The sequence below is a fragment of the Dendrobates tinctorius genome, unplaced genomic scaffold (genome assembly GCF_039654945.1).
Source record: "Dendrobates tinctorius isolate UK_male_01 unplaced genomic scaffold, ASM3965494v1 ptg000093l, whole genome shotgun sequence".
Classification (NCBI taxonomy): Eukaryota; Metazoa; Chordata; class Amphibia; order Anura; family Dendrobatidae; genus Dendrobates; species Dendrobates tinctorius.
Window position 1 is genome coordinate 2,833,301 of NW_027361761.1, and position 26,885 is coordinate 2,860,185.

The 26,885-nt window shown below is 48.3% G+C and overlaps 1 non-coding gene across 1 annotated transcript; it reads right to left on the reverse strand.

The window, feature by feature from the left end:
- Positions 1–8,332: 8,332 nt before the first annotated feature.
- TRNAL-CAG (transfer RNA leucine (anticodon CAG)) lies at positions 8,333–8,415 on the reverse strand. Its single transcript has one exon. It is a non-coding gene; the product is annotated as a tRNA-Leu (tRNA).
- Positions 8,416–26,885: the final 18,470 nt, after the last annotated feature.

Sequence of the window (26,885 nt, forward strand, 5' to 3'; positions counted from 1 at the left end):
AGTTGGAATGAGGAGTGTCCCGGGTGAGAGGGATCGGATGAAATTTTCAATGCGTGGGATCGAATACTCTTATCATAAAGATCCTGGATTTTAGGCAGGGGGGAACCTATAATTCTCTCTGCTGTTCTGAAAGTCCTTTGTAAGCGGAGTTTGTCATGTGCAGTGGCTCCCCCATACCAGACTATCAGAGAGGAACAAATCACAGATCTGATGACAGCATTAAAGAATAAGATCAGCAGATTCTTAGACAAACCATATCTTTTCAGCTGACGCAGGAAGAACATCCTCTGTTGTGCTTTTCTTATAACAGCATCCACGTTTTTCCCCCATTTAAGATCATGAGAGATGATAACACCAAGGAATTTGGTCTCTGTGACCCTAAGAACCACTTTGTCATGGATGTAGATTGGAAGTATCTCATGTTGATCTTTCCTAAAATCCACAACCATCTCAGCAGTTTTTTTAGTGTTGAGTACAAGATTATTGGCTTTACACCAGTCACATATTCTTTCCACCTCACTCCGATACAAGTCTTCAGCATTTCCCCTGATGAGACCAATCAGTGTCATATCATCGGCAAATTTCAAGATTTTTACTGAGTCTGCTGAAGAGATGCAATCATTCGTATAGAGAGAAACCAGTAACGGGGACAAAACACACCCCTGAGGTGCCCCGATGTTTGTGACCAAGGTGTCCGAAGTGAATGGTCCAACTTTTACACTCTGTATCCTGGCTGTCAGGAAGTTATAAATCCACAAGCATAAGTTAAGAGGGACTCCAAGAGCTACCATTTTCTTATGAAGTAAATTCGGATCAATGGTATTGAACGCTGAGCTAAAGTCCATGAAAAGAATCCAGACATATGAGTGCAGTTCATCTGTATGATCCAAAATGTACTACAGTGCCAGATTGACAGTGTCGTTTGCCGAACGATTCTCCTTATAGGCAAACTGAAGCGGGTCCCATAGCTTCTGCGTGAATTTTATCAGGTGGGACATCATAATTCTTTCAAAGACTTTCATAGCTACAGATGTGAGTGCTACTGGTCTATAGTCGTTCAACTCAGAGGATCCCACTTTCTTGGGGACAGGGATAATTGTGGAATTTTTCCAACACTGAGGTACAACGCACTCTTTCAGTGACACATTGTATATATTTGTCAGTATAGGGGCAAGCTGGGTAGCACATACTTTCAGACACATTGGAGATACACCATCAGGGCCAGGTGCCTTTTTGACCTTAAGTCCCTTCAGGATGCGTATCACCTCTGCCTCGGAGATCACTACTTGGGTGTTGCACAATGAATGATCTTTATATGAACAGACTGAGGAGCTTAGAGATGAATAGCCACTGTGTGTAGAGCTTGCCTCAAATCTGCAGTAGAATTCAGTAGAATGCAGAAGTATATAGAGTTTCTGACTGACTACTTTCTTTCATGTTAATAAAAGAAGAACCTTGCCATCCACAGTAAAATCATCTTCATAGTGACAATGCCCCATCTCATGCTGCAAAGAAACCTCCAAGTCATTATTTGCTATGGTTATAAAAAGGTGAGAAACTCATGTTGTGGCCACCATCCTCCCCTGACCTCAACCCTATTGAGAACCTTTGGAGTTTTCTCAAGAAAAGGATCTATGAGGGTGGGAGACAGTTCACATCAAACCAGCGGCTCTGGGAGGCTAGTCTGACATCCTGCAAGGAAATTCAAGCAGAAGCTATCCATAAACTCACAAGTTAATAATAATAATAATAATAATAAATTTTATTTCTATAGCGCCGACATATTCCGCAGCACTTTACATTTCAGAGGGGATTTGTACAGACAATAGACATTACAGCATAACAATAATCACATAGATCATAACAGATACCAAGAGGAATGAGGGCCCTGCTCGCAAGCTTACAGTCTATGAGGAAAGAGGTAGACACGAAAGGTGGGTGGTAACAGTTGCCCTGATTGTATGGACCAGCCATAATGTTAAGTGTGTAACAGTACAGACACAGAGGGCTAATGGATGCATAAAGCATGTGGGAACATGATGCTGGGAACCTGGTTCAATAGATGCAAGAATTGTGAAGGTGATATCAAAGACTGGTCCGATGTTACATTTGTAACTTAGCCTGTTAAGAAGTTTTTGATTGAAAAAGGTTTACATTTCAGTAAATGTGACCTCTTAGTGCTGCAAATTCAACAAATGATCTTTTTCAGTTCTTTACGATGTATAAAATGTTTAGAAACACTGTCATTCAGAATAGTAAAAAAGCATGGTGACTCAAACACAGTGTGATCCCCCAACTGTGACCCCCACACAGCCCTCCATGCAGTATAATGGGCACACCTGCAGTATAATGGCCTCACACCTCACCACACTATATAACGAACCTTCATTAGCACACAGAAACCTTCACACTGTATATTTGCTTGTATACAGTATAACGGCCCCCACAAAGCTCTGAATATTATAGTGGCCTCGACATAGCCCTCCAAATATTACAATATCCCCTACATAGCTCTCCATATAGTATAATGGGCCTGATAGTCCTCCATATTGCTTACTGCATCCCATAATCCTCCATATAGTATACTGCATTCTCCATAGTCACCCATATAGTATAATGCACTCCCCATAGTCACCCATATAGTATAATGCACTCCCCATAGTCCTCCACATAATGCAATGCACTCCCAGTCCACCCCCAGTGCAATACAGTCTAATGCACTCCCCATAGTTCTCCATATAGTATAATACACTCCTTATAGTCTTCAATAAAGTATAATGAACTCCTCATAGTCCTCCATACAGTATAATGCACACCTCATAGTCCTCCATATAGTATAATGCACTCAGTATAGTCCTCCATAGTCCATACAGTCTAATGCACTCACTATTGCCCTCCATATAGTATAATACACCCCCTATAGCCTTCTATATAGTATAATGCACTCTCCTTAGTCCTCAATACAGTATAATGCACTCCCTATAGTCCTCCATATAGTATAATGCACTCAGTATAGTCCTCCATAGTCTATACAGTATAATGCATTCCCCGTAGTGCGGCAAACAGTATAATGCATAGAGAGTACAAGAAAAGGCAATTCTTATAAGGTAGCGATCACCAAATGGAACAAAATATAGTTTTATTAACCACACGCAAAAAAAAAAACACTTAAAAACATAGCACAAGGCAATAGACCAGGGACCTGACAATGTGATGCCATGAGTCACATCCTAGATTGGGTAACATAAGGGAATCCAAAATGGCATGGGGAAATATAACCAGCTAGAGTAGAAGGCAACCAGGTAATCTGCAAGTTCAGGCAACCTTAATTAAGGTAATATGTGCAAGGGGATGCTGAGGCCGATGTGAAAATAGGCAAAGTAGTACAAAAAGCAAAAATGTAAAGAATAAATGGCAATGCAATGCACAAGTAGACGTTACAAATATGCAGAGAAAATTGCTTTTATTACAGGTCAAGGCATTGCACAAAAAAATTCATAGTCACCTGTCCTGTCTATGCTGCTGGAGGAGTGAGGGTACACATGAGAACCGACACATAGGGCAAAGTGTCCAGTGGGTTTTATACTTATTGTCTTTTCCTACTGGTCACTAGCATGGGGCGACACTTTGTTCTACATGTCGATTCTCATTTATACCCTATATTACCATTTGTACCCTAAATGTAGGATTCAGCCTAAGAGAAGATTCACATTAGGTAGGTTCTCCGCAACGTGAATTACCTTATCGTGGTTACCAATTACACATGACTCTAAGTATGCTCATTTTTTCCAATTTTCAAGAGCAGTAATGTAATTCAAATTTCTTGTTTGCATGCTATAGCGCTACAGAGTGCTACTTTATTCGTTGGTTATGTATGGAGACGGCTACTCTTAGTAAGAACCTGTACACACCTGACTTTTGTTTAGCAATTGGCTGCCATGTAGTGACGTCATCACACCCGCAGCACTGAGAGCTCAGATGCCAAGGAAGAATAATGGAGATGGGATCGTCAGCTGACACTCCTTCTTTCATCATAACCTCAACTAATGCCGATACAGTTGAACTAGCGATGATGAGTGAGGGGGAGTCCGGTGCAGGTGCTGGCACTGGGCCCCCATAGCAGCTCCCTGTACAGCACCAATTGGCAGTATACAACAGGCTAGGGGAGCTTGGTTAAAAAACATGACTGGGTGGACAAAACCTCGACCTCAACCCCTTTCAACACCATTGGGATGAAACAAACTGGAGATTGTGAGCCTAGACTCTTCCCAACGACAGGGTCTGCACTCAAAAATGCTCTTTAGTGTGAAGGAGCAAAAATCCCCACAGAAATTTCCAAAAGTTTTCCCTCAAGTGTGGAGGGAGGCTGTTACAGCTACAAAGGGACCAACACTATTTACTCCTATGGGATAGTAGCTCCTGAAGGTATAGTTATCCCCATACTTTCACCAATATGTAAGGAAGTGGACAAGAGAGAATACAGTTGAAGCTGATGCCTAGCTGAGCAATTGCAAGTGAACAGCGCCATCTGATGGTGAAAGCCAAAAATTGCAAGTAAAGAAAGAACGACAGTAGCAGGAATCTGACAGTGGGGACCTATGTTCTCAGAGGAGAAGATTATGAAGACAACACCAGATCAAGTGACACTTGTTATTAATTATAAAATGTGTGGCCAGGCTGAGAAGAGGAAGTTTCCTGCCTGAACCCATACCAGGCCAGGTCGTGTGGCTGTTAGATGGGCTTACAGCCACCATCGCCACAGAAGTGTCCGAAAGTGAACAGATGCCGGAGAAGGCTTGAGCTGTGAAGTAGATCTGTGCCTAGTGCCAGTACAAGTATTTGACGAGCTCCAGTAGAAGTCTGTGACCAGCGCCAGTAGAATTCGTAAGCAGCACCATTAGAATTCATAAGCAGCCCCAGTAGAATTTGCAAGCAGCGCCAGAAGTCCAAAGCATCGTCAATAGAAGATTCGTAGCGCCCATGCCAGTAGAAGATCTGTGAGCAGCAGTAGAATATTCATACCCCATGCTAGTAGAAGATCCATAAGCAGCACCAGTAGAAGACCAGATCCAAACCAGGCTCAGGAGCCGATACCGCTGTAGCAGGAGACCGTTACTATGGCCGTTAATTCCAGCGCAGACGTATGGTACAGGGGGTCAGCTGGGGCCATGTTGCAGGGAACAGAGACAGACAGTGCGACGAGCATATCTAGGACTTGCGGCTTTGCGGGAAACACCAGTGACTCCCACTAGGGCCAGTGTAGCAATCTAGGACTTGCGGCTTTGCGGGAAACACCAGTGCCTCCCACTAGGGCCAGTGTAACAATCTAGGACTTACGGCTTTGCGGGAAACACCAGTGACTCCCACTAGGGCCAGTGTAACAATCTAGGACTTGTGGCTTTGCGGAAAACACCAGTGACTCCCACTAGGGCCAGTGTAACAATCTAGGACTTGCGGCTCTGCAGGAAACACCAGTGACTCCCACTAGGCCCAGTGTAACAATCTAGGACTTGTGGCTTTGCGGGAAACACCAGTGACTCCCACTAGGGCCAGTGTAACAATCTAGGACTTGCGGCTCTGCGGGAAACACCAGTGACTCCCACTAGGCCCAGTGTAACAATCTAGGACTTGTGGCTTTGCGGGAAACACCAGTGACTCCCACTAGGGCCAGTGTAACAATCTAGGACTTGTGGCTTTGTGGGAAACACCAGTGACTCCCACTAGGCCCAGTGTAACAATCTAGGACTTGTGGCTTTGCGGGAAACACCAGTGACTCCCACTAGGGCCAGTGTAACAATCTAGGACTTGCGGCTCTGCGGGAAACACCAGTGACTCCCACTAGGCCCAGTGTAACAATCTAGGACTTGTGGCTTTGCGGGAAACACCAGTGACTCCCACTAGGCCCAGTGTAACAATCTAGGACTTGCGGCTCTGCGGGAAACACCAGTGACTCCCACTAGGCCCAGTGTAACAATCTAGGACTTGTGGCTTTGCGGGAAACACCAGTGACTCCCACTAGGGCCAGTGTAACAATCTAGGACTTGCGGCTCTGCGGGAAACACCAGTGACTCCCACTAGGCCCAGTGTAACAATCTAGGACTTGTGGCTTTGCGGGAAACACCAGTGACTCCCACTAGGGCCAGTGTAACAATCTAGGACTTGTGGCTTTGCGGAAAACACCAGTGACTCCCACTAGGGCCAGTGTAACAATCTAGGACTTGTGGCTTTGCGGAAAACACCAGTGACTCCCACTAGGGCCAGTGTAACAATCTAGGACTTGTGGCTTTGCGGAAAACACCAGTGACTCCCACTAGGGCCAGTGTAGCAATCTAGGACTTGTGGCTTTGCGGAAAACACCAGTGACTCCCACTAGGGCCAGTGTAACAATCAGAGGTTTTTCTAGAGACTACGACGGGGACGGGTCTGGTATTGTGAGTTATTTACATATTATATACACTTATAAATAGATTTTCCTTTTTGGGTTAGTTAAATAGTGTTGGTTAAGTTCCACTGTTTCCTCATTGTCTGCGCTGTTGCATCCAGTCAGCCTGCTTACACATATACTGTAGTAGAGTAAAGCCCCCGTCACACACAGCGATCTCACCAGCGAGATCACTGTGTGTGACACCACCGACCGGCCCCCCTGCCGGGGATCGCTGATCGTCCTGGAATGGCCAGGACATTTTTTTGATCTCTGGTCTCCCGCTGGCCAGCGCGCATCGCTGCGTGTGACAGGCAGGAGACCAGCGATCAGCGAGCTGGTGCTGATCGCTGCTGAGATCTGCCTGTTTGGCAGCTCACCAGTGATCCTGACAAGGTCATATCGCTGTCGGGATCGCTGGTGCGTCGCTATGTGTGACAGACCCTTTTTAGTCAATGGGATCTGTTGAGACATTGATGGCTGGTCTATTAAGGTATGAAGAACATTTCTCTGGTGCTATGATGGAACAAAAACTTCAGCCAGAAAAATGAAGCAAACCTACTGTTACCGTATTGTGAAAGACTCAGTGGAGTCCTCCTGTACTTTTGTGGAGTCCTCCTGTACATTTGTGGAGTCCTCCTGTACATTTGTGGAGTCCTCCTGTACATTTGCAGTTTTATGATGCACTTGTTTCACATGAATAGGAACCTTGTTCTAAGAAATTCTGATGAACTCAAGAAGGAATCTGTAAATCCCCGGCTGTCAGCAGTCTTGTCTTAGAAAGCTATGTCTATAAATACATATCCAGCAGTATACAGTATACACCCAGAATATAATCAGCTTACCCTAAACCTACCAGTGCTCTGTACTGGGCTGAAGGCCTGAGGACACACATCATCCGCAGCATACTTCTACTGGGTGTTTTGTTACATAGAATGCAGTGTCACATGTAATAACTCAGACCTAGCTGAGACCAAGTCTTAGGTTACACAGTTGTTGGGCAGCATTACATCACTCCATGTACTTGTTATTAAAAATCTCACCACTAGAAGCATTGCTGTGGTCTGTAATACTAGTACGGTGTCTAGTCTTACATTATGGTCAGTTTCACATCGTTAAAACAAGTCCACATTTCAGGGCCAATATTAGGGTACCGTTACACTTAGTGATGCACCAGAGATCCCGACAAAAAATGCCTGTCCGGCGTCTGCAAAAAAACGTTCCATGCAACGCTTTTTGGCAGCGCCGAACCGCTTTTTTGCAGAGCGCATGCGCAAAGACTCTCTCTCCCTCTCCCTCTCCTGCACCGTATCCGGCAAAAACAGATGATCCGGCGGGCTGCGGCTTCTACCGGATCCAGTTTGACAACTTTTCGCTGAAGCCCGCCGGATTTAAAATCCGGAAATCTGAAAGTAGCCAAAAATTTGAATCACACCTTTCCCCAAAAAAAGCGATAAAAGCATACTGAGTATCGCAGCATCTTTTTTTTCCTGTGTTTCAGTACAATTTACATGGTAAAGAGAATGGCGTCATTCAATCCGAAAAATCATCCAGCTAAAAAAAACAACAACAAAAACAACAACAAACAGCCATGTTGACGGAAAAATAAGAAATGTTACGGAACTCGGAAGGAGAGGAGAGCGTAAATTGACTGTGATTAGGGGTTAATGGCAGATTGCAACATAGTTATTCCAATATTACCATCATAAAATGGAATTACTATTTATTACACTCCCAATAATCAACATTAACAATATTCCTGAAGTTATGGCTCCTCGCTACTTCTGCGAGGTGCAGGTAAATGAAAATGGTTTTTGCTCTAATATCGCGTTGACTTTCATATCAAGCATCATCCATGATCAGGATCAAGCAAAATCTTTATAATTTCTCTATCAAGAAAAAAACATCAACTGTCAGAAGTGGGATTCGAACCCACGCCTCCAGGGGAGACTGCGACCTGAACGCAGCGCCTTAGACCGCTCGGCCATCCTGACACTGACAAGTGAGGGACCACTCCAGACTGTAGAGCTTATGTCATACACGCATATACCTCTTATAGACACGTAATTGTTATGATATGATTGCTGACCTCGCTCTGTATGTACATGGTTGTTTCCAGTACGCTTTATATTGGGGCATGGCCGCGCTGCTGGCGCCTCTATGGACGGAGCTAGGTATAACACGCTAATGGCGTGACACACTAGAACGTTGGCGGCGTTCTGTTGCCTAGGTGACGCTGCTAGCAGTGCTGGTACTGCGCCGTGTACCGCTCTCAATGTACAGCTGCAGCAGTGTGACGTCAGTGCTGATCTCCACAGACACAGTGCCCCAGCCAAACCGAGCGCCTAGGAAAAGTGCAAGCGCCTCCATTTAAGTGGGGGGCCCAAGGACCCCCTATTTTGAACATCAATAGGATCTGAGTGTTACGATCCCCAATGATTATACATAGGTGACATGCTTTTTCTGGGCCAACCTCTTGAACATCTTACCCCTCCATGACTTTAATAGGCCTTATTCAGACGCGTGACTTTCACGTATGATTGCTATCCGTTATTTTCCCAGATAGAACACGTGAGGCTGGGTTCACACTTAGCGGAACTCTCCCGGAAATTACTGCGAGAATTCTGGAATTTCATTCCGCGGGAAAATCGCATTTTAAATTCCCGCGATTTTCCCGTGGAAAAACTAGCATTTTGCGAGCGTAATTAGCCTGCAGAATTGCTAGCGTTTTCCAAGCGATCTGGAGCATCACTTGGAGAACTGATTGACAGGAAGGTCACACTCGTAGTGTTATAGTCTATGGAGCCATTCACACGTGCGTGATTTTTCACGGACTCAGTTGTCCGATTTTGATCCGATGGTCAGGTCAAAATTGTCATTGCAAGTCTATGGGTACGTGAAAAAAATCTTACTGCACTCGGATATCATCTGTGTGCGGTCTGATTTTCACAGAGTGTCACATAGGAGAAGCTTTTTTATTTTCTACGTGTACTGTATGTGAAAAACTGATGACACTCTGACCACACTGATTAAACTAATCTGAATGAGGCCTTACTATCAGCTCCTGATCCCACCCCCTAGCTACAACCGCTGTTTAACCACTTAATCTCTGATAGCGGCATTTAATAGGTACAATTCTGGTAAGACGTCAGTATGGGTGTGTGGCGCCCCTGAGGCTCAGTCGCCACAGAGGTACTGCACCTTCTCCTAAGGTGTAGTGCCCCACCATCCAGGTAAGGTGGGAACTCCCTACCACACTCCAACATCTGCATCCCACCACACACAGGATAGTTCAGCAGGGACACCTAGCAGCTTCAGGCTGGGGGTAGCAGAGCACCCCTCGTGGAACCCTGCTTCGTAACACGAGATGTGCTGGGAGGTGGGTGGAGTTAGTATAAAAAGAATGGGAAAGATAGAATTACAGGTCAGTCTCCCAGAGAGGAGTCGGAGAGAGTCCCTGAGGAGGACAGGCTGACAGAAGGTCGGTCGGGACGAAAACCACTCAGACAGGAGTGAGGGTCCATGGAAGAAAGAGAGAGAGACGTAGAACTGTAACCTGCATTTCCATAAGAGAGAGAAAGACAAGTACGGAACGAAGTGGAAGGAGAACAGAGAGGAGGAGTGGGTTGGATAGGAACCCTGCCTATAGGTTCTCAGCGCACGGCCGAGGCCCGGTCCCCGAGGTTGTATGGACACTTATGGTTCTGCAGCAGACATCGGTGGAGTAGTTGGCTGTAAATGCACTACTCCCATCCAAGACTTGGGACACAACAGCGAAACGGATAGAGAGCCGGGATTCAGGAGAAGGGAGTCCCCGAAGCAGGCTACAGCTGTCTGTCATACAAGTGAGAGAGTTGTTAGGAACATCTGACAGGAGGAACTTCAGAGAACCACGGTGCTGGAGCTCTTCACACCAATAGGCGCTATAGAGGAGTCGTTCAACAAAGGCACATGTTGGAGGGGTGCTGGCAGGGAGAGCCCTATCTTGCCTGGAGGTTGGCTGGGCCTCTGTCCCCGAGGACACGGTACCGAAGCGGGCACCTGTGTGCACTACGAACTGTGAGTAAAGCTTTGAAACTGCAAGCCCTGGTGTCCTCCATTCATTCCCGTATCAGCACCGCTACATTGGGGGTATCAACATCTACACCACCATCGCACCTATACACTGCCCTGGGACTACAGTTCCACCTGTGGGGAGCTACACCACCTTAGCTGCATCACATCATCAGTCCCAGTGGATCTGCAAGCAGCGTTGGCTTACCATCTTACTTGCCAAATACCACGGGTGGCGTCACGAACTTTATATTACAACCAAACACCACTGCCATTGATATTAGGGCCCAGGGCCACGGACCAGGTCACCGCTGCTGTGACACATCAACCCCCTTGATACCGGCCCGTTACCGTGTACCCCATAGCCCTGGGTGAAGCCAGCGGGGGCGACCCAGGTGCCCATTGCCCTCTGATGTGGGGTGCTAATGGGTGGCCATGGCAATCGGGGGGCTTGCTGAAGGTCGACTTGTTACTCTGTCTTCTTGAGCTCCATAGGACACAGTGATTTTCAGTATATACTGCAATAGTTAAAGGGGTGACTGCAGGCTTCTGAATCCTCACAGCGTGCGCACCCCACGCCCCCCAGATTCTCTGGTCAATTAACTGCCTCCGCTCCCTGCCAGCACCACAGCACCAGAGAATCTGGAGAGTGTGAGGTACACACGTTTTGAGGATTCAGAAGTCTGCAGCCACACAGAGCGATTGCAGACTCTCAGCCAAAAATCAGACAACCCCTTCCTTTAGGACCATTTCTTTTTTTTTCTTTACTATGGGCCTAAGAACTAACAGGCAGGTAGCTACTAATTGTACTGTAGTGTAACTGTTAATCTCCATCAGCACAGAGAGCTCTCAGACGTCACATCGACAGAACAGGGGCTTCCCTTCGCACTGCTCTGTTGACGGTGCGTGAATGCCGACATCATGCTGATTGACAGCTGACTTCCCACTGGCCCATGAGTCGGGAGTCCAATGCAAGTGCCAGCACCGGACCCCCACACCCGGCATTGTACTTTCAACTGTATCGTCATCCTGGTCCTGGAGATACAGTTGAAAATGATGGGAGAGGGAGCCGTCACCTGACTCTCCCTCTCACATCATTCCCCCTTAGCATCTGAGCTCTGTGACGTCTCAGCGAAGAGTGGCGCAGTGACGTCATTACAGCACACCCTCAGTGCCAAGGAGTGCAGAGGGTCAGAAGACTTGCTGCAGAGAAGAGGTATTTAGTTTTAATGTGGGGCCCATTATACTGTATGGAGGACTACATGGGACCTATAATAATATAAGGAGGACTATATGGGGCCCATAATAATGTAAAGAGGACTCTATGGGCCCCTTAATATATGGAGGATTATATGGGGACCATAATAATGTAAGGGTGACTATATGGTACCCATTATACTGTATGGAGGATTATGTGGGGGTTATACTATATCGAGGGCTATGTGGAGGGCATTATATTATTTGCAAGGCTATGTGGGGCCATTATTTTATTTGGAGGACTATGTGGTGGCTATTATACCATTTGGAGGGATTTGTGGGGGCCATTTTACCATTTGGAGGGATATGTGGGGGCCATTATACTGTTTGGAGGGCTGTGTGGGGGCCATTATACTGTTTGTAGGGCTAGTGGGGGCTATTATACTGTGTGCATGGTTGTGTTGGGGCCATAATACTGAGTGGAGGATTGTGAAGACCATTATATTTTATGGAGGCCCATTATACTGTATGGAGGACTGCATGGCGATCAGAGATGGGGGCAACACACTGTGTTGCTGTCACTATACTTTGCCGGGGAAGGGTTGAGAGTGAGGGGTGTTCAGTAGGGTCATCATATCAAGTGTAGAGGGTACTGTGGAAGAATTCACTGTGGGGTATCATACACTGTTTCAGGGGGACACTATTGATGGAATCATAGTTTATGGATGCAATGAAATGAAAGGGCACTCTAGGAGACTCAATAGGAGGAAAATTACTTTGTAAGGGTTTTGCTAAGTTGTGAGATGAGCTGTTCTGTGACACCACTGAATAAGTTTTGTTTTTTTTTTGGGGGGGTAACAGTTAGATCTTGGAGCCCCATGATTTCTATAATAACAAAGAATTTGTGTTTGCAATCATTTTCAGGAAGAAACTGAGCATTATCTGACAAAATTGCAGGGGCGTCAATACTTTTGGCCACAACTGTATGCCCCTGGGAAAGCCAGCTGTCAATCAGCATGATGCCGGCTGTCAATCAGCATGATAGCGTCAGTCACACCCCATCAACAAAGTAGCCTGGAAGAGACCGCTCAGTGCTAAGACCGGTTAGAACAGGCAGGTAGTTAGCTGCCTGGTTTTTTTTTTTTACTAATTGCCTAAAAACTAATTATAGCAGTATACAGTGCAAGTGATGAAACAGCTACAAGTCCCCTAAGAACTAGAGTGAAAAATAAAATGAAGAACGTTTAAAAAAAATATATATATAGATATATATCTATAATATAACCGGAGATGTGTCCTTCTGTCTGAAGCCTCTACTCCTGCGGAGTCAAAGCATGCGCAAACTACACTACGGCGCCATTTTATCAAAGAGTGTCTTCAACAAAATGGCACTGCAGTGCGGCCGACGCCAGTCCCTACTTCCGCTAGATGTGCGTCCTCGGATGCACATGCAGCTGAAGTGCATTGCAGCTCATGAACTTGCTGGGTTCGTACACCAAAATACACGCTGCCGGCCAATCAGAGGCCAGTAACTGACATCCGTGCACGTGACTGGGCGCGTGGCAGTAAAGTCATGCCCCCGTCGCTTGGACGCTGAAGCTAGCTGCTGGCTTCAGAAGACGACGCGCTGCTGGGGAGCAGGGGAAACGTGAGTAGGTATGTTTATTTTTTGGAGGGTTTTTTCTATGACTTGAACAACAACAGCACAGGCAGGATGGGGGGAGCATATACCAGGATGAGGTGACAATATACCAGGATGGAGGGAAAATATACCGGATGGTGGGAGCACATACTAGGATGTGGGGACATATACAAAGATGGGAGACCATATACCAGGATGGAGGGAGCACAGACCGGAATGGAGGGAGCACAGACCGGGATGGAGAGAGCATAGACCGGGATGGAGGGAGCACAGACCAGGATGGAGGGAGCACAGACCGGGATGGAGGGAGCACAGACCGGGATGGAGGGAGCACAGACCGGGATGGAGGGAGCACAGACCGGGATGGAGAGAGCATAGACCGGGATGGAGGGAGCACAGACCAGGATGGAGGGAGCACAGACCGGGATGGAGGGAGCACAGACCGGGATGGAGGGAGTGCAGACCGGGATGGAGAGAGCACAGACCGGGATGGAGGGAGCACAGTCCGGGATGGAGAGAGCATAGACCGGGATGGAGGGAGCACAGACCAGGATGGAGGGAGCACAGATCGAATGGAGGGAGCACAGACCGGGATGGAGGGAGCACAGACCGGGATGGAGGGAGCACAGACCGGGATGGAGGGAGCGCAGACCGGGATGGAGGGAGCGCAGACCGGGATGGAGGGAGCGCAGACCGGGATGGAGAGAGAGTAGACCGGGATGGAGGGAGCACAGACCAGGATGGAGGGAGCACAGACCAGGATGGAGGGAGCACAGACCGGGATGGAGGGAGCACAGACCGGGATGGAGGGAGCGCAGACCGGGATGGAGGGAGCGCAGACCGGGATGGAGGGAGTGCAGACCGGGATGAAGGGAGAGCAGACCGGGATGGAGGGAGAGCAGACCAGGATGGAGGGAGCACAGACCAGGATGGAGGGAGAGCAGACCGGGATGGAGGGAGAGTAGACCAGGATGGAGGGAGCACAGACCAGGATGGAGGGAGAGCAGACCGGGATGGAGGGGGGGCAGACCGGGATGGAGGGGGCATAGAACAGTATGAAGGGAGCACAGACCGGGATGGAGGGAGCGCAGACCGGGATGGAGGGAGTGCAGACCGGGATGAAGGGAGAGCAGACCGGGATGGAGGGAGAGCAGACCAGGATGGAGGGAGCACAGACCAGGATGGAGGGAGAGCAGACCGGGATGGAGGGAGAGTAGACCAGGATGGAGGGAGCACAGACCAGGATGGAGGGAGAGCAGACCGGGATGGAGGGGGGGCAGACCGGGATGGAGGGGGCATAGAACAGTATGAAGGGAGCACAGACCGGGATGGAGGGAGCGCAGACCGGGATGGAGGGGGGGCAGACCGGGATGGAGGGAGCATAGAACAGTATGGAGGGAGCATAGACCAGGATGGAGGGAGCACAGACCAGGATGGAGGGAGCACAGACCAGGATGGAGGGAGCATAGACCAGGATGGAGGGAGCACAGACCAGGATGGAGGGAGCACAGACCGGGATGGAGGGAGCACAGACCGGGATGGAGGGAGCGCAGACCGGGATGGAGGGAGCGCAGACCGGGATGGAGGGAGCGCAGACCGGGATGGAGGGAGCACAGAACAGGATGGAGGGAGCACAGACCAGGATGGAGGGAGCATAGACCAGGATGGAGGGAGCACAGACCAGGATGGAGGGAGCACAGACCAGGATGGAGGGAGCGCAGACCGGGATGGAGGGAGCACAGACAGGAATGGAGGGAGCACAGACCAGGATGGAGGGAGCACAGACCAGGATGGAAGAAGCATTTACCAGGATGGGGACAAATACAAAGATGGGAGATGGAGACCATATACCAGGATGGAGGGACATGCCAAGATGGTGGAATATATTCCTTTATATCTGCAGTCTGTTACCCCTTCTCCTGTCTGTGGCTGCACTTTGTTGCCCCTGCCTGCATCTGTATGAGATGATTTTTTTCTCAACTAAAACCTCAGTATTCAGGTTAAATTGCCATGTTGGCACTTTGAGATAAATAAGTGGGTTTTGGGTTGCAGTTTGGGAACTTGGTCTCTAAAAGGTTCACCAGCACTGTTGTAGTACATTACTTCAATTAAATGGAGTCAGAGTCAGCGAGTGCGAATATCATGATCTCCGGCGCCATTTTATTGAATACACTGTATATGTGAATTCGCAGAGACAGTGTCTTCAAGAGAGGGTGTAAATTTAAAAATGTACCAATAAAAATGCTCGCCTTCCACGGGTAGCTATTAATATTATATATGTATACATAAAAACACAAAAAATCTAATTACCGTACCCCAGTTTTCTCCAATATAAAAATAGAGAAATTAAAAGAATTTGCATATATCCAGCAAAATATAAAATTGTGGCATCATTCCCAAGAAGACTCATGGCTGTATTAGCTCAAAAGGTGCTTCTACTCAATACTGAGCAAAGGGTCTGAATTAGAGATGATCGACTTTGCCTTCTTTAGGGTCAAGTCGGGTTTCATGAAACCCAAATTTCTCAAAAGTCGAGTCGAACGAAATCGGCCGACTATCGGGAAAAGTCGGAGGCCGACTGAAACACGAAACCCAATGCAAGTCAATGGGGAAGCAAAGTCGGCAGGGAGTGGGGGACAGTAAACACACCTACATGCTGGACCGCTTTTTTAAAGTGCGCGAAATCTCTCTCTCTCCGCTGCACATGTCATCTCGTTGCCCACAGTGTATGTCCTTGCTCAGTGGCTGAAAACAGTCACGTGCAAACAATCTGGGAAATCCAAATTTGACGCTCGTTTTGCCGACCGCATCGCCGACTTCACGCTGTGGTCGGGTTTCGGTCGACGAAACCTGACTTTGCCATAAGTCGGCGACTTATGAATCTGGCCGACCTGTTTCGCTCAACTTTAGTCTGAATACTTATGGCCATGAGATATTTCAGTTTTTCTTTTTAATAAATTTGCAAAAACTTCTACATTTGTTTTTTTTCAGGCAAGATGGGGTGCAGAGTGTGCATTAATAAGAAAAAAAATGAACTTTTTTGAATTTACCAAATGGCTGCAATGAAACAAAGAGTGAAAAATTTACAGGGGTCTGAATACTTTCCAAAACCACTGTATAAGATTATCTCAGCACAGGAACAATTTTCTTTAACACATACAATTGTGGAATTTATTATTATTCCAAAATCTATTCCCGTAATTAAATGTACGTTGTTGTTAGGAAAACCCCTTTAAGAAACATATAGCACATAACTCATCTTAATAACAGCAAGATGATGTTAGATATCACAGCATTCTACACTGTCAGTCTTGGTGATAGGGGCACTGCCAGTGACAGCCAAGGGCAATCTAGAGGTAAGTATGAGGAGCAAGGCAAGGTGCTCATACTGAGACAACTGTCAGCCAAGTAAGAGATGATGATGACTATTGTGTAGTGGACAGGACCTGGGAACCAGATCGGGATGACAAAGAGGTGATTTCACCAGAGAAGGAGAATGGTGGCGTCAATAATAAAGAGTGGAGCCAATTTCTGGCCAAAGGATCTTCCCAGGGCAAATCTGCTTCTCCTGCGAACATCTTGGGAGCAGGTGAGGATGCTACTGCTGTCAGTGGAGGAGGTTCATCAGTATGTGAAAGCTGTAGAGGTGGATATGGTGGAGGTGCATCCTCTATACAGTCATCCTGTACGGAAACTCAACTCCCACATGTCCACGTTCACCACATTCGCAGGTGACGTACCACATGGATTGCATTGCCTTGTGCGAAATGATGGCATGCACTCAGACTCTGTGGAAGAACTTAGCTGCCTCTATTGCTTAAACAAGAGCTTCACTGTTTTGTAACCTTAAATAGTAGAGACTGTGGGTTGCTCCTTGGAATTGATGTTGTGTTGCAAGGTGCACACTACCATTGACAGCAGCAATTACGGCCAGAAAATTAATATCTTTCATCACCCATTGAGTCAAAACTTCGAATGATGGCAATGTGCTACCACAAGGGAGGCCAGGAGTTCACTGGTGACACTTCTACACTATGCAACGCTTTTGCACCTCTTTCACATCATCCTCAACTGACATCTCCCTGACCCCAAAAACAACATGACAAAATGTTGTATTACATTTCACACTGGATGACTCCATGTCAATTGCAACTGGGCAATTACTAAGCGACAACGCCACAAACATCGTGGCTGCCATGCGTTTAGGCAAAGTAACACATGATCAGTGCATGGCGCACTCCACCAATTTGATCGTCTAGCATTTTTTAAACAAATATACTCACTTGGACAAGGTTGTGTTCATTGTCAGGAGAGTGTGTGGTCACTTCAACTGTTCTTAGATGGAAAAGAACGACCTGCATGATTTGTAGTGACAGAGCACCACCTTATTTGTGACATTGCAGTAAAATGGAACTAGCTATGAACCCGTTCTACGTCCGGGTGGCGAGCATTTTTATCGGTACATGGTCTCCTATCCTGATATGTGCTGCCCCCCTCCTATCCTGGTATGCATGGTCCCCTCACCCCCCAATCCTGGTATGTATGGACCCCCACCCCCCAATCCTAGAATGTATGGTCCTCTCACCCCCCAATCCTGGTATGCATGGTCCCCTCACTCCCCTATCCTGGTATGCATGGTCCCCCTCACCCCTCCTATCCTGATATGCATGGTCCCCTCACTCCCCTATCCTGGTATGCATGGTCCCCCTCACCCCTCCTATCCTGATATGCATGGTCCCCTCACTCCCCTATCCTAGTATGCATGGTCCCCGAACACCCCTATCCTGGAATGCATAGTCCTGTCACCCCCCTATCCTGATATGCATGGTCCTCTCACCCCCCTATCCTGGGGTATGCATGGCTTCCGAACCTCCCTATCCTGCAATGCATGGTCCCCTCACCCCCCTTTCCTGGTATGCATGGTCCCCTCGCCCCCCTTTCCTGGTATGCATGATCCCCCTCACTCCTATTAAATAGCACACAAGCAAAAAAATATATATACTCACCCTTCTTTCCTGTGTTCCAGCGCTGTCACATTCTGCTGGGGGCTGGGGGAGTAGTCTGGCGCCGGAGTACGCACATGCCCATACCGCGCGGTCCGGCGCCATATTGCTGAAGACACACTGCAAATGTATCTTCAGTGAAATGGCGCCGGATAGCGCTATGCGCATGCGCGATACTCACGCGCACTCCGGCCCCGTTCTCCGGCCGAAGAGAAGCGCCGCGGCAACACTCCTCCCGGTCAGGTACGTATGCAAGTATGGCGCCGGAAATCGCGGTATACAGTGTGTATGGTACCGCCATCTCTGGTGCCATACACACTCCTCACCGCTGGATGCCTCATTCTGTCTGGAGCCAGACTGCGCAGGGGCGTCGCGCTTGCGCAGTCTATAAAGGCTTCAGACAGAGTGACGCTCCCATGGTTATATTATACTGTAGATTCATGGTCTTGTGAATCAAGTGAAATATGACAAGTACTGCCCATATAGTGGAGTTGGGGGCCCAGATCTGCTCAGGGGCCCACCAGGAGATTCCCGTTACCCTATGGGCCAGTCTGAGCCTGCTCTCATATGTCCCCCCCACAGCCCCTCATATCAGGTCGCCCCACAGTCCCTATAGTATAGTTCCCCTCTTAAAGGGAACCTGTCACCAGAATAGCGCTGTTAACCCCATAACGACCAGAGGTCTTTTCGTTTTTGCATTTTTATCTTTTGCTCCCCTTCTTCCCAGAGCCATACCTTTTTTTATTTTTTGGTCAAAATGGCCATGTGAGGGCTTGTGTTTTTGCGGAACAAGTTGTACTTTTGAAAAACACTATTGGTTTTAACATACCATGTACTGGTAGAAGGCAAAAAAATCTAAGGCCATGTGCACACGCTGCGGTTTTGCTGCGGTTCTGCTGCGGTTTTGGCTCTGCAGAACTGCAGCAGTTCCGCAGACATGGTACTTTACCATGTTAGCCTATGGGTTTTCAAAACCGCAGTGCTCACGCTGTGGTTTTTTACCTGCGGAAAAGCTGCGTTTTTTTTTCGCAGCATGTCAATTGTTTCTGCGGATTCTGCTGCGGTTTCACACCTTTAACATAGTAGAGGTGTGAAACCGCAGGGCAAAACCGTAGCAAAACCGCAGGTCACTTTACCTGCGGTTTTACCTGCGGTTCTGCGGGAAAAAACCCGCAGGTGAATCTGCAGTGTGTGCACATACCCTAAAACTGACCTGCCATTATGATTCTCCAGGTCATTATGAGTTCACAGACACCAAACATGTCTAGGTTATTTTATATTTAAGTGGTGAAAAAAAAATCCAAAGTTTGTTAAAAAAAATTGCACCATTTTCTGAGGCCCGTAACATTTCCATTTTTCGTGATCTCGGGTTGGGTGGAGGCTTATTTTTTGCACGCCAAGCTGTTGTTTTTAATGATACCATTTTGGTGCAGATACAATCTTTTAATTGTCCGTTATTGCATTTTAATGCAGTGTTGTGGCAACCAAAGAAATGTAATTCTGGCTTTTTGATTTTTTCTCATTACAATAGGGTAATTCTTTTTTTATATTGATAGATCAGGCAATTCTGAACGCGGCAATACCAAATAATGTGTATATTTGTTTTTCTTTGTATTGTTTTATTTTGAATGGGGCGAAAGGTGGGTGATTTGAAGTTTTATATTATTTTTTTTATATATATTTTTAAAAAAAAAATGTTACTTTTGGCATGCTTCAATAGTCTCCATGGGAGACTAGAAGCTGAACTTGTGAGATCGGCTCTGCTACGTACTGGTGATGATCAGATCGCCTGTATGTAGCAGAAATTTTCATTTGCTATGAGCACCGACCACCGGGCGGCGCTCATAGCAACCTGGCTATGACAACCATAGAGGTCTGCTGGAGACGTCTGGTTGTCATGCCAACCCATCAGAGACCCACGATCATGAGGCGGAGTCACTGATGGGCGGGATATCCGATGCGCTTGCCGGAAGCACGAGTTAAATTGAGATTGACAGTGACATTTAACTAGTTAACAGCTGCGGGTGGACCGCGATTCCACCCGCGGCTGTTAGAGCCACATGTCAGCTGTTCAAAACAGCTGACATGTTCCCGAAAAGATGTGGGCTCAACACCGGAGCCCACATGAAAGGGAGTCCGACATCGGCGTACTATTACGCCTGATGTCGGAAAGGGGTTAATCTGCAGCTATGTGGTTAATCTGCAGGTTAGGTTAACAGCGTTAGGGTAAGTTCACACAGGGCGTTTTTGCTGCTTTTTTTCATCTTTTTAAGCAAATTTTCAGCTGCTTTTTCCATTACCAACAAAGCCTGAGTTCAGAAATCTCATGCATACACATTGGTTTTTTGTGTCATCAGGATTTTGTGCTTTGCTGCTTTTTTGGACATAGAGCATATTACTTCTTTTGTTTTTTCTCCCATTGGCTTGAATGGGTGTTGAAAAAAACGCTGCAAAAATGCAGGTATCATTACTTGCTGCTTTTGTTCTGCAGAAAAGTCATGGCAAGCAAGAAGTGACCTCACAGCCAAGAGCTTGGGGTACGGTTAATGAGGTGACCTGATAGTGAGCTATTGAGGTAGTGTCTGGTAGTAGTGAGGTGTTTAGAGCTATTGTGAGGGAGTATCTGGTAGTAGCCATGTCTTGGTATAGGAGGATGAGCATTAATGTTATGGGTGGTCCTACAGGAAGCAGTATTTTTTTTCCTCTGGGGCCACTCACAGGGCCGGCGTTAGGGGCAGGCAGACCAGGTAGCTGCCTAGGGCCCCCACTCCTCCAGGGGCCCCCAGCCAGCGGCACATCACACAGCCGTTATGGGGTACCTGTGAGGCAGGGGGGCCCACCTGCCCCCAGCGCCGACTCCCGCCGCCACCGCATTGAAGGAGGCAGTGATGGAGGAGAGAGCGTCAGCTGACGCTCCCTCTCCCATCATTCCCCGCTCTGCCTCTGACACAGTCATCGCGCTCTCACTGTGTGCCAGACAGAGCAGGAGGAGACAGGAGCAGCCAGCAGTGCAGGCACGAGAAGGTGAGGAGTGTTTGTTTTTTTTAAATCAGTGTGAGTACTGGACTGTGGAGCCACTCTGGGAGGACTATATACCATGCTGGGGGGGGGCTATATACCATGCAAGACTGTATTACACCATTCTGGGGGGCTATATACCATGCTGGGCTGTATCATACCATGCTGGGGGGCTATATACCATGCTGGGCTGTATTATACCATGCTGGGCTGTATTATACCATTTTGGGGGGCTATATACAGGGGCGGGCTGGGCCGGGTGGCAGAGAGGCAAATGCCCCCCGTGCCGCTTCCCCAGCCCCTGTACAGGGCCGGCCGCACAGCAAATTGTGCACGGCCGTGCCCTCTGTACTGTGACGCGGCCGTCAGCACCTCGCCACCCGTGTCACAGTCTATCACGCCAGGCCGGGTGCTGTGCATAGCCGTCACCTTGACGGCTGCACAGCTCCTGAGTCCCGCTCCCTCCGGCTGTACTTCCGGGTCAGGTGTTGGGCGTGCGTGATGATGTCATCACGCACGCGCCGACATGTCCTGGCCGACGCTGAAAGCAGAGGTTCTGCTGGGGAGCGGCTGTGAGGCAAGTATGGGAAACTTTATTTTTTTTTCTTTATAAAATGAATTCAATGGGTGAGGGAGTGCGGGGGCTGTACAGGATGAAGGGGGGCGAGTGGGGGCTACACATGATGAAGGCAGGGCGAGTGGGGGCTACACATGATGAAGGGGAGTGTGGGGGCTGTATATGATGAAGGCAGGGTGAGTGGGGGCTGTACATGATGAAGGAGGGTGAGTGGGGGCTACACATGATGAAGGGGGGTGAGTGGGGGCTACACATGATGAAGGGGGGGTGAGTGGGGGCTACACATGATGAAGGCAGGGTGAGTGGGGGCTGTACATGATGAAGGGGGGTGAGTGGGGGCTGTACATGATGAAGGGGGGTGAGTGGGGGCTGTACAGGATGAAGGAGGGCGAGTGGGGGCTACACATGACGAAGGCAGGGCGAGTCGGGGCTACACATGATGAAGGGGGGTGTGGGGGCTGTACATGATGAAAGCAGGGTGAGTGGGGCTGTATATGATGAAGGGGGTGAGTGGGGCTGTACATGATGAGGGGGGTGAGTGGGGGCTGTACATGATGAAGGGGGGTGAGTGGGGGCTACACATGATGAAGGGGGTGTGGGGGCTGTGCATAATGAAGGCAGGGTGAGTGGGGGCTGTACATGATGAAGGGGGGTGAGTGGGGGCTGTACATGATGAAGGGGGGGTGAGTGGGGGCTGTACAGGATGAAGGGGGGGCGAGTGGGGGCTACACATGATGAAGGGAGGGCGAGTGGGGGCTACACATGATGAAGGGGGGTGTGGGGGCTGTGCATGATGAAGGCAGGGTGATTGGGGACTGTACATGATGAAGGGGGGTGAGTGGGGGTTGTACATGATGAGGGGGGGTGAGTGGGGGCTACACATGATGAAGGCAGGGTGAGTGGGGGCTGTACATGATGAAGGGGGGTGAGTGGGGGCTGTACATGATGAAGGGGGTGAGTGGGGGCTACACATGATGAAGGCAGGGTGAGTGGGGGCTGTACATGATGAAGGGGAAGTGAGTGGGGGCTATACATGATGAAGGGGGGGTGAGTGGGGCTGTACATGATGGAGTGGGGTGAGTGGGGCTGTACATGATGAAGAGGGGGGATAAGGGGGATTGCACATGATGAAGTGGGGGAAGTGGGGCTGCACATGATGAATTGGGGGTAAGGGGGACTGCACATGATGAATTAGTGGGTAAGGGGGACTGCACATGATGATGGGGGAGTGGGGGCTGTACATGATGAAGGGGGGTGAGTGGGGGCTACACATGATGAAGGCAGGGTGAGTGGGGGCTGTACATGATGAAGGGGAAGTGAGTGGGGGCTATACATGATGAAGGGGGGGTGAGTGGGGCTGTACATGATGGAGTGGGGTGAGTGGGGCTGTACATGATGAAGAGGGGGGATAAGGGGGATTGCACATGATGAAGTGGGGGAAGTGGGGCTGCACATGAATTGGGGGTAAGGGGGACTGCACATGATGAATTAGTGGGTAAGGGGGACTGCACATGATGATGGGGGAGTGGGGCTGCACATGAAGTGTGGGTAAGGGGGACTGCACATGATGAAGTTGGGGGGGTAAGGGGGGACTGCACATGATGAAATGGAAGGTGGATAAGGGGCTGTAAACGATGAAGGGGTACTGCAGATGAAGTGAGGGGGTGATAGGGGACTGCAATGGATGAAGTAAGGGGACTTCAAATTAAAGTGAGGGGACTGCAAATGATGAAGTGGAGGAGAGGACGGAGGCTGCAAATGATGAATTCAGTGTGAGTGATGGGACACAGCAATTTAATTGAAGGTGGGGGTGAGGAGAGAAAATGATGAATTGAAGGTGGGACTGGGGAGAGCACATGATCTATGGGGAGAACAAATAATGAATTTTGAGAGTGGGGGAGTAAATGATGTATTTATTGTGGGGTATAGCAGTTGATAATGAATAGAAGGTGGGAGAGAAAGACATGACAATGAATTGAGGCGGGAGGGGCATGTAAATATAATGAATCAGGATTAGGGTTAGAGCGGGAGGTACATAGTGGGGGATGTTGAGGATGAAGTGCCTGGTAATGAATTGGGGAAAAAAGTACAGGTGCTAATTAATTTATATTATTATAATATTATATTCTGTATTCAGATGTGTAGTATAGAAGAAAGGGAAAAAGTGAAGAAAGTGCTCTGGAAGACGTGCTCTAGGTAACTGTGTTATTTTATGCAGAGACAAGTCCTGGCTGGAAGAAGTGATGGCGTTCTGAGCGGGATGAAAAAGAAAAGCAAAGATGAAGGACTTCAGCTAGAGACGTCACTGGTGAGTCAGTGTGTTACCTGTGCACTGACACTATACACTGTATACTATATACAGAGCTCCTGTGGGTAATGTCACTGGTGATCCCTGTATTACCTGTACACTGACACTATATACAGAGCTCCTGTGTATAATGTCACCAGTGATCACTGTATTTCCTGTACACTGACACTAAATACAGAGCTCCTGTATACAATGGCACTTAGTATTGTGTTTTTTTAATTAATGATCAGTATTGTAGTACTTAGTCACTATGTGGTGGTAATATGTGGTCTAGTCATGATGTGGCACTATTTGTTCCTTGTATGTAGTATTATTCAGTCACTATGTGGTGGTAATATGTTGTCTGGCCAAGGTGTGGTGGTATTTGTTCCTTATATGTGGTATTATTTGGTCACTATGTGGTGGTAATATGTGGTCTGGTCATGGTGTGGCGGTATTATTCTGGTGGCAATATGTGGTCTGGCCATGGTGTGGCGTTATTTGTTCCTTGTATGTGGTATTATTCGGTCATTATGTGGTTGTAATATGTGGTCTGGTCATGGTGTGACGATATTTGTCCCTTGTATGTGATATTAATGGTTGTTTAAAAAAAATGTACATGTATGTGACTCATTCCCTTAAAGAAAAATACATGAATATATATTTATTTTTAATACTTTAGAGTAGAGTAGGGCCCGGCCGAAAGAGTCTCCCGTGTGGTGGTATCAGCTTAAAAACTATTTTGGCCAGAACAAAAGCTGCTGGTTATGAATGTGATCTGGGGTTTGATGGGAACTGTTAATGTGGCGCCCCTGAGGCTCATTCGCCACAGAGGTACTGCACCTTCTCCTAAGGTGTAGTGCCCCACCAACTAGGTAAGTTGGGAACTCCTTTCCATGCTCCAACACCTGCACCCCACACACAGGATAGTTCAGCAATGGACCAGATTGCGGCTCCATGCTTAGAGAGTAGCAGAGCACCTTTCGTGGATCCTTGCTTCGTAACACGAGATGTGCTGGGAGGTGGGTGGAGTTAGATATAAAAGGTTGGGAAAGTTTAGAACTACAGATCAGTCTGAGGTCAGTCTGACAGAGGGTCAGAGAGGGAAGGAAGTCACTCAGACAGGAGTGGGGATCCCTGGAAGAAGGGATGGAGGAAGGAGTGCTGCAGCTGCCTCAGTGATCTGAGCCAGCTGGCATGGGAAAGGAACAGAAGGAGAAAGACGTAGAACTGCAACCTAAGCTTCCATAAGAGAGAGAAGGAACAGCGCGGAATGAAGGAGTAGGAGAACAGAGAAGAGTTGTGGGTTGGAAGAGGAACCCTGCCTATAGGTTCTCAGCGCAAGGCCGGGGCCCGGTCCCCGAGGTTGTATGGACACTTATGGTTCTGCAGCAGACACCGGTGGAGTAGTTGGCTCTAAATGCACTACTCCCATCCAAGACTTGGGGCACAACAGCAACTGAATAGAGAGCCAGGACTCTGGAGGAAGGAGTCCCCGAGAGAGGCTACAGCTGTCTGTCATACAAGTAGAGTTGTTAGGAACATCTGACAGGAGGAACTTCAGGGTACCACGGTACTGGAGCTCTTCACACTAAAAGGCGCAATAGAGGAGTCGTTCAAGAAAGGTACATGTTGGCGGAGTGTTGGAGAGGAGAAGCCTGACTTGCCCGGGAGGTTGATTGAGTCTCTGCCCCGGAGGACACGGCACGGAACTGTGAGTAAAGCTTTGCAACTGCAAGCCCTAGTGTCTTCCATTTATCTGTGCGCCAACACCGTCAGCACCGCTACCTCTGAGTACCAGCATTCCTCACACCGCCTGCGCCTATACACTGCCCTGGGGTTACAGCTTCACCTGTGGGGAGCTACACCATCTATGCTGCAACACACCATCAGCCCCAGAGGATCTGCACGCAGCTTTGGCTTAACATCTTGCTTGCCAAACACCACAGGTGGCGTCACGAACTATTCCATTACACCATTACATTTCCCCATTGCTTGGGTGCCCAAGGCCACGGACTGGGTCACTGCTGCTGTGACACATCCCACCGACACCGGCCCGGTACCGAGTACCCCACAGCCCTGGGAGGGCGACCCATTAATATCTGATCGGTGAGGATGTGGTGGTGAGTTTTTCCAAGAGTGGGCGGTGGAACGGTGGAGGCGGAGCTGGTGTGGAACCTGGGCTGAGTCTCAAGGGAACCAGAAAATTTTGTCAGTATGGGGTCCCGAAATACCTAGTGGAAACCCTGGTCTCTCTCATAAGCTGCAGACCGCAGCTTCCTGAGACTTCTGTGTGCTCACGCAGGCGGCGTGATGACATTATTGTCTCATGTCACTCTGCGAACCGGAAGAGAAAATGGAGGCTGCAGTGCAGGGAATCAGGATGAGGTGATTAATAACTTCATTATTTTTAATATGGAGAATTGGAGCCATCCTACTATATGTATGGGAGAACTGGGGCTCTTATACTATATATATGGGGATAACTGGGGTCATCATACTATATATATGGGGAGAACTGGGGCTGTCATAATATATATATGGGGAGAACTGGGGCCATCATACAATATATATGTGTGGAGAACTGGGGCCATCATACTATATGTGATGAGAAATGGGGCCATCATACTAGATATGTGGAGAGAACTGGGGCCATCATAATAGATATGTGGGGAGAACTGGGGCCA